General features: G+C 38.9%; 1 long non-coding RNA gene across 1 annotated transcript in view; it reads left to right on the forward strand.

Moving 5' to 3' along the window:
• LOC138765016 (uncharacterized) overlaps nt 1-3,732 on the forward strand; it is a 98,248-nt gene extending 94,516 nt beyond the window's left edge. Inside the window, exons 3-4 of the long non-coding RNA XR_011358432.1 lie at nt 3,340-3,380; nt 3,594-3,732. This is a non-coding gene — a long non-coding RNA (uncharacterized lncRNA). The remainder of the gene's footprint in view (nt 1-3,339; nt 3,381-3,593) is intronic.
• Nucleotides 3,733-9,383: the final 5,651 nt, after the last annotated feature.

Below are 9,383 nucleotides of genomic sequence, written 5' to 3' on the forward strand. Positions count from 1 at the left end.
GATATTTTGGCTCTCCCTCAGCAAAGCACTGGAGTGTGATCCAAGATTATATATACCTGGAAGTTGAACCCCAAATCTTCTTATTCAAAAGTAAGTGTGATGCCAATTAAACTGCAGCTAACTTTTCTAATTTAATTTATTCTATAAAATTGCAGTGTAATTTTTAATACATTGCAAACAACATTCAAATCAATTATTCAAAAATCTTGACATAACTATGTAACAGAAGCAAATATCTAGAAATTTGATATTGATTATTAAGTATTTTGAAAAATAAGTTGACAAAGGTACCTGCTAAGAAGAATGAGAAAGAATGTAAGAAAGAAAGCTAAATTGTTTAATCTGGAAATTATTCTGAAATACAATAATATTCAAATGTACAGAGTTGTTGAATATTGTATTAATGTTTCAGAAACAATAAACAGAATTTTTGAACCCTGCGTTGTCTGTAAGGAGTTTGTATGTTCTCCTCATGTCTGCATATATTTTCACTAGGGGCTCCGGTTTCCTCCCACCACTTGAAATTTCCAGGGGGTAGGTTAATTGGGTCTAAATTGGGCAGCATGAACTCGTGGGCTGAAAGGGCTTGCTACAATGTTGTATGTCTAAATGTTTAAAAAGTTAATTGATAAAATAAAAGTAAACAGAAAATGCTGGAAAATCTCAGCAGCATCTTTGTAAAGAGAGGCAAAGCTAATGCTACAGTTCAAAGATCCATCACCCTCAAGATTATTGTTATCTGATTGCACAAGTACAATCTGAGAAAACTGTTTTCAGGTCCTCAGTGCAAAACACGTAGACACACAACCAGACATAACGCACATGCAAGCAACTCATATGCAGGGAAAATATTTCATCTATGCAAATAAATGCATAAATAATGTTTCATGAATACAAAAGTCTGTGATGATTAGTGTGAGCAGTTCTTTGATCATTCAGCATTCTCACTGCCTGTGGGAAGAAGTTGTTCCTTAGCCTGGTGGTGCTGGCTAATGGGAGCAGCTGAAAGATGCTGTGTGTAGGGTGGAAGGGATCCTCAATAATTTTGCATGCCTTCTTCAGACAATAATCTTGCTAGATCAAATTGAAGGAGGTGGGGGAGGGAGACTCTATTGATCTCTCTGCTACACTCTTATAGTCCTGTGGATTGACCTCCTATCCATTTCTCTGCAGCATCCGTACCACACTGTAATGCAGCTGGCCAAGATGCTCTCAATAGAGCTCCTATAGTTCACATAATGGTGGCCAGTAGTCTTGCCCACTTCAGTCTTCTCAAGAAGTACAGTTGCTCTTGCACCTTCCTGACAAGTGAAGAGATATTATGTGTCCACGATAGGTCACTTCTTGAGTGAACTCCAAGGAACTTGATGCTTTCCACTCTTTCGACTACAGAGTTGTTGATATGTAGTGGAGGGTGATGGTTCCTGGTCCTCCTGAAGTCCATGATCATCTCCTTTGTTTTGTCTACATTGAGATTCAGGTTGTTACTCTTGCACCATTTCCTGAGATTTTCCACCTCTTCTCTGTAGTGCGACTCATTATCTTTGCTGACTGTTGTATTATTTGAAAACTGATAACACTCTTGGAGCTGGAACTGGCAGTAGTGTGAATAGCAGTTGATAATGCAATAAAATTGTCAGGTCCATTGAAGGATTATTGGACCTGCATGCTGCATTAAGAGAATTTTTTTTTAAATGGTTAAAGATGTTGAAGTGCCAGTTGATGAAGTAGACAAAGACGACGTGGTCAAACAATAATCATGGCTTTTATTAGCAGAAACTCATGGTACAATAATGAAATAATAGATGCATATACAGTTATATCCAAGGGTAGTGTCCTTAACAGTAGAGATAATGCACAGCCAATGTTAGTACAACAAGGCTCGCCAGAGGGGAGACAGGCAGCTTGGCAGACATTCACCACAGATGCATACTGGCTTTCATAAATAAAAATATTGAGTATAGGAGTAGGGATATTATAGTAAAATTATAAAGTGTCCAGTTTTACTCACTTAACAACAGGAAAGATATAAATGTTATTGAAAGAGTGCAAAGAAGATTTACTAGAATGTTGTCTGGTCTTCAGGAACTGAATTACATGGAAAGATTGAACAGATTAGGACATTTTTTTTCCCTCAAGTGTAGAAGAACTTGGAGAGATTTGATAGAGGTAATTAAAATTATGAAGGGTATAGACAGAATAAATATAGGTAGGCTTTTTCCACTGAGGGTAGATGAGATACAAACCAGAGGACATGGGTCAAGGGTGAAAAGGGAAAAGTTTAGGGGAAATATTAGAACTTCTTCACACAGAGAGTGGTGGGAGTGTGGAATAAGCTGCCAGCTGAAGTGGTGTATACAAGCTCAATTTTAGTATTTAAGAAGAATTTGGACAGGAACATGGATGGGAGGGTTATGGAGGGCTGTGGACTGGGTGCAGGACAGTGGGACTAGGCAGAAAAATAGTTCACCAGAGATTCAAAGGGCTGAAGGGCTTGTTTCTGTGCTGTAATGTTCTATGGTTCTAATTGTTAATCATTTGATTACAATCAACACGTTATTGGCTTCAACCTACTGATAAAGAGTAATCTCCACCACTTTACCATCTTTTTAATGTAACACTGCAAAAGATTGAATTGGCATGAAGTAAACTTTGGTGGATGCTGGTGTATTCGCTGCATTCTTTGAATTCATTAGTTTTCCATCCATTGGATTTATTTCCTTCCCACTTAACATCAGCCCTTTGAACTAAACTTGAGGAAAATTTGGGAATAATATGTGCGTGATATGTTTGCCTTTTAGATGTTGAGGAAATCAGTGGATTTAGGGCTAAGTGGAAATCAACACTGGGGTTCTCTATGCAAAATGAAGGGAGGAAGGTTCAAGGGAGACATCAGGGACACAGAAAGTTGCGGGTGCCTAGAATTCATTGCCATGAGTGGTGATGCAAGGCTGGAAAATAGCAGCATTTAAGAGATGGGCACATGGATGAAAGAAAAAAATAGAGGGTTGTGGGGTAGGGAGGATTTAGTTTTTTTTTAATATATGTGAAAAGCCTGAACTGTGCTTTGATGTTCGATGTTAATCATCATCCATGATCTCAGTGAATGGCAGAGCATACTCCGACTTTCATTTATATATGTCCCGAGACATACTTCCATGAAGCTAAGTGCAATTTTTAAACTGAAAAATTCACTTCTGTTGAAGTGTATTTAAGATCTGTTAGTGAATGATCAAAATTTGTCCAGTTCAAACAATTTGTTTGCACCTTAAGGAAAAGTAAACACGTCTGAAGTATCCTTCTTTATATTTGATCATTAACCTCCTGCTACTTTAACAGGTGCAGCGTGAGCTACTGCCATCTGTGTTTCCATAGCAAAGGTAAATCTGCTTCTCTCATTATACCTTAATGTGTAATTTATGATTACAATCAGTTCCTCATTGGTCCAGTAAGGAGAATCATTTGGTGCTAATCTGATATTGAGAATGGGACTCATATTGTGGCAGTCCAGTGGTAATATTTGGTTACTTACAGTTTACAAACCATTAACTCAATCATTTTCTTTGTTTATATGCTTCATTACAAAATAATAGGAGCCTGCAGCAAGGGAGAGGGCCTTTTAGCTCCTTATGCCATGCCAAGCCATAAAGATGTATTCAATCAAACTGAGCATTGGTGAAACAGGAGGACTGACCTCAGCTAGTTCATTATCAATGGCAACACATCAATTTGGAGCAGGTAGCTAATCCTCAATGCTCATATATTTTCTCTGCTGTAAACAAGAGTGTTGCAGGAACTCAGCAGGTCACACAACATCTATTGTAAGTAAATGGCAGTGGAAGTTTCAGGCCTGAACCCCTCTTCGGGAGTCCTGATAATCAGGCAGACACGTGAATAAAAAGATGAGAGGAAAGGGCGGGGAAGGGGAGGAGAGGAACACAAGCTAACATACAAGAGGTGGATGCAGGTGGGAGACTAGAAAAGAAAGAAGATGAGAAGTGATAGGGAGAAAGGGCAGCTGATAGGAGAAGGAAGGGAAGGGATTAGGGAGTTGGTGGAAGGGACATAAAAGGGGTGAGGGAAAGAGACCAGGGGAAGAGGTTAACAGAAATTGCAGGTCAAAATAGATGCTGTCTGGGTGGAGACTGATGAGAATGGAATATAAGGTGTTCCTCCAATTTGTGGGCAGTCTCGATTTGGGAGTACATGAAGCCATGGAAAGACATGTTGATGTGGCAATGATGTATGAGATTAAAGTGGTTGGCCATTGGGAGGTCCTTGCTATTACAGCAGGCAGAGCGAAGGCATTCAACGAAACAATCTCTCAGTCTGTGTCCAGTCTCCCTGGTGTAAAGAAGGCCACATTTGAGCACCATATGCAGTAAATAACTCCTACAGTTTCACAACTTAACTGCTTATTTACTTGAAAAGACTGTTTGGGACTCTGAATGGTGGTGGTGGAGGAAGTGTAAGTGTAGGTGTAGCCTTAATTTCAAAAATAACTTTAATGGTACATTACAGTAGAAGTTGATTCCACTCATTGAAACACATGCAGCCCAATTATAGCCAATTAACCTACCAAACCTATATGTTTTGGAGGGTGGGAGGAAACCGGAGCACCCGTAGAAAACCTATGCAATTCATGATGAAATCCTACAAACTCCTTACAGACAGTGCTGGATTTGAACCTTGGTCAAAAGCATTGCACTAACTAGTATGCCAACCATGCCACTGCAGTTCTTGAGGTTGCAAGGATAGGTACCATGAGTGGCGCAATTGGTAGAATGAGTAGACAAAGGATTCATGGATGGAACAATCCCTACAGAAAGCAGAGAGGAGGGGGATAAGATCCCATTGTAGGTGGCAACATTTGCAGAGAATTTGATGGATGCAGAGGCTGATGGGATGGTAGGTAAGGACAATGGGATCCTTGTCTTGTCTGGGAGGCAGCAAGAGGCTGGGGCAGATGAGCAGGAAATAGAAGAAACATAGGTGAGGGTTGAGTGAATGGTGGTGGAGAGTAATCCACATTTTATGAAGAAGGAGGATGTCTCAGATATCCTGGTGGAAGGCCTCAACCTGGGAGCTGATGTGTCAGAGATGGAGGAATTAAGAGAAAGGAATAGGATCTTTGCAGGAAACAGGGAGGGAAAATATGTAGTCAAGGTAACTGTGAGAGCTAGTGAGTTTATAAAAGATATCTCTAGATGTGGACATATGAATATATTCCTTTGAAGTCCAAGGATATTCCATTCATTTGAAGTGAAATCAGTGCTGCATCTCTACAGGAATCTCTAATCTGCAGCTTTGAAAGAAAAATACATTCAGTTTTTTTTTTCTTTGGCAGCTTTACAGTTCCTGTAGTTCCTCCAATAATTCGATTGATCCAGACAGTGATCTCTATTGAACATTTATGATGAGATTTCATCACAGTGATTTGTAACTGTGTTGAAAAACAAAAGGAAATGCTTCCCAATGGTCCAATAGAAAAATCAAAGAACTAATATTTATATAAAATCTTAGGGTTTCAACCGATTGGTGGATAGGTAATGCACTTGGATCATCTGCATTGGTTGAGAGTTAACAAATGATTGGAGCAGGAATTTGAAAACATAAAATGTCTTATGCTGATATGGCAATTGGGGATTTGCTTCACTCTGTGCTTTTGGCTTACTCCCAAGTAGAACTTCAGTGAGTCAGATGAGTGCAGTTCCCTATACATAGTGGGAACATATGCTGGTACCATAAATGATTCATTTGATTCATTGGGTATGAGATCATCAGGCTTCCATCTATTGCTTTTTATTTTTAATGTTTAGCCCACATTATCCTCTGCTGTGGCTGCCCCTTGTTTTTACTTATTGATGCTGATCCCAGCATACACTTCAGCACTGTGATTCAGCAAAACCAACCATCATCTTTCCAAGGGAAGTGGAGTAAATTTGGCCTAACTGGTGTCAACAAATTCCCACAATGTTTAAAGTGTTATAAGTTTATTGTCATATTCGTAAGTAAAGATGCAGTGAAATTCTTGCTTGTTCCAGCTACACAGGTACATAAACACACACTAACAAACCATAATTATATATCAGATTAACAGCATATTCCACAAAAGAAAAACAAGTGTTAATAAATATGAATGAATAAATAGTGATGAAAGATTGTACTATCTCAATGGTGCAAATAGCTTGAAATAATGTTATGGGCAGGTTCAAGAAACTGATGACTTTGAAAAGACTGTTGTTGAGCCTAGAGGTGTACCAGCGGGCATAATTTCTTAATCATCTCTCATCTCCAATCTAAGCAGCAATTGATTTAATGTTCGTTTCAATCGCAAGAGAAGATCGTTTGTTTGTGTTCTGATTCTAAACAATCCTGTAAAATGCTTTAAAATTAGGAACACCTGTCACAATTAACTTAAATACCCCAAGACTCCAGTCCCGGCATGGGAGAAGGGGATCAGTGATCAATGTGTCCTACTTTGAGGCACTGGAAATAGCGCCAATAGATTCAGAGCTCGGACTGGGGAAATAACTCTCATAGAACCATGGAACACTACAGCACAAAAAAAGGTAACTTGGCCTTTCTACACCATGCTGAAATATTATTCTGCTAGGCCCTGGACTCAGTCCATAACTCTCCAGACCTCTCCATCCATGTATCTATCCAATTTATTCTTAAAGCTTAAGAATGAGCCTGCATTTACCACATCAGATAGCAGCTCGTTCCACACTCCCACCACTGAGTGATGAAGTTCCCCCTAATGTTTTCCCTTAACCTTTCCCCTTTTACCCTCAAGCCATGTCCTCTTATATTTATTTCTCTTAATCTAAGTGGAAAGAGCCTACTCATATTTATTTTGTATATACCCTTCATAATTTTGTAAGCCTCTATCGAATCTCCCCTCATTCTTCTATGCTCCCCAAGGAATAAAGACCTAACTTGTCTAACTTTTCCCTGTAACTCAACTCCTGAAGGACCAGCAAAATCCTAGTAAATCTTCTCCACACTCTTTCAAGCTTACCGATATCCTTCCTATAGTTTGGCGACCAGAACTGCACACAATATTCCAAATTTGGCCTCACCAATATCTTACACAACCTCACCATAGCATCCCAACTCCTGTACTCAATATTTTAATTTGTGAAAGCCAAGATGCCAAAATCTTGCTTTATGACCCTGTCTATATGATGCCACTTTCAGGGAATTATGTATCTGTATTCCCAGATCCCTTTGTTCCTCAGTGCCATACCATTTATTATGTATGTCCAACCTTGGTTTGTCCTTCCAAAATGCAACACCTCAAACTTGTCTGCATTAAATTCCATCTGCCATTTTCTGGTCAATTTTTCCAGTTGGTCCAGATCCCTCTGCAAGCTTTAAAAGCCTTCCTTGATGCCCAAAACCTCTAATCTTAGTGTCATTACCAAACTTGCTGATCCAATTTACCACATTATTATTTAGATCATTAATATAGACAACAAACAACAATGGTCCCAGCACACTAGGTGAAACACTAGTCACAGGCCTCCAGTCTAAGAAGCAACTATCCACTACCACTCTCTGACTTCTCCTATACAGCCAATTTCAAATCTGAATTTACAACCTCTCCATGGATACCTAGTGTCTGAACCTTCTGAACTAACCTCCCATGTGGGTCCTTGTCAAGGGCTTACTAAAGTCCACGTAGACAACATCTACAGCTTTTCCTTCATCTACTTTCTTTGTAACCTCCTTGAAAAACTCTCTAAGATTTGTTAATTATGACCTACCATGCACAAAGCCATGCTGATTATCCTTAATCCAAATACCTGTATATCTGAATTTTGAGAATACATTCCAATAATTTATCTACTACTGACATCAGGCTCACCATACTATAATTTCCTGGTTTACTTTTGGAACCTTTTTAAAACAACAGAACAACATGAGCTACACTCCAATCCTATGGCTAAGGAAGTTTTAAATATTTCTGCCAGGGCCCCTGGAATTTCTACACTAGTCTCCCTTGAGGGAATATCATGTCAGGGCTGGGAGATTTATTTACCTTTATTTGCTGTGTGTAAGCACCTTCTTTTTAATCTCTATATGTTCCATGCTCCTACTGCTTGTTTCCTTTCCATCCTTATACACTATGCCAGTTTCCTGAGTAAATACTGATGCAAAAAACTGTTCAAGTTCTCCCCCATCTCATGAGGCTCCACACATACACAATCACTCTGATCTTCTAGAGGACCAATTTTGTCCCTTACTATCCTTTTACTCTTAACATACTTGTAGAAACCCTTTAGGTTTACCTTCACATTATTTGTCAAAGCAACTTCATGTCTTCTTTTTGCCTTCCTGATTTCCTTAAGTATTTTCTTACATTTTCTATACTCTTCTAGTACCTCATTTGTTCCTTGTTGCCTATACCTGCTATACACCTCTTTCTTCTTCTTAACCAGATTGTCTATATCCCTTGAAAACCAAGGTTCCCTACTATGCCTGTTAACTTTGCATTTATTCCTGACAGGAACATGCAAACTTTCCACTCTCAATTTTTTTGCCTTTGAAGGTTCAAAGGGCCTTCTGCTCGGGAGGGGGGATTGGCAGGAAAAGGGAAAAAACTCTTACTGAGTTCTAGGAATGAAATGACAGAATAGTCTAAATAGATCCAGGGCTGGTATTGTGAAAACAGGTCTTTATGAGTTCTGAGATGGGGCAGTGAAAATATCTTGGTGAGTCCTGAGCTGGGGCGCAGAAATACTATAGATCTCTATAAGGCTAGAAATGGGACAGAGAACTGATCTCACTAGGTTGTAGACTGGGACAGGGCAACAGACATTATCGAGGGCTGGGAGTGGGAAATCGTTTTCACACGATTTATGTTCACAATAAAGGACATACAAAAACATTCTGGATATACAACATTATAACATAAGAACCATAAAAAATGAAGCACGAGTTAACTGTTCAGTTTCTTGAATGTGCTCCATGTTAACCGACTGTACTTTGATATATTTAACATCTAAAATCTGTTCCCTGGACTCTGGAAAAGACAAAGTGGATTAGAAACAAATAAATATATATTGGTATTCAAGGAAGCAGGAATATCATATCAAATTAGCCAGACACCAATTGCAGGATAAATCTTGGAGTCCATTATTAAGGAAATAAGAACAGTACATTTGAATAAGAATGATATAATTAGGTTGAATCTATGGCTTTATAAAAGATAAATTATTTTTGATAAATCATTGAGGTAACAGTGCTGTTTTAGTAAATAATGGGGATGGTGTGTTGCTATTCATGTTAATTGCAATTTTATGATGAAATTCTATAGATCTTCACTGTGCAGTGAATACTTACTCAGATACCTTTCACAGTACTACAGCAGAGAG

Source organism: Narcine bancroftii, chromosome 1 (genome assembly GCF_036971445.1).
Source record: "Narcine bancroftii isolate sNarBan1 chromosome 1, sNarBan1.hap1, whole genome shotgun sequence".
Taxonomy (NCBI): domain Eukaryota; kingdom Metazoa; phylum Chordata; class Chondrichthyes; order Torpediniformes; family Narcinidae; genus Narcine; species Narcine bancroftii.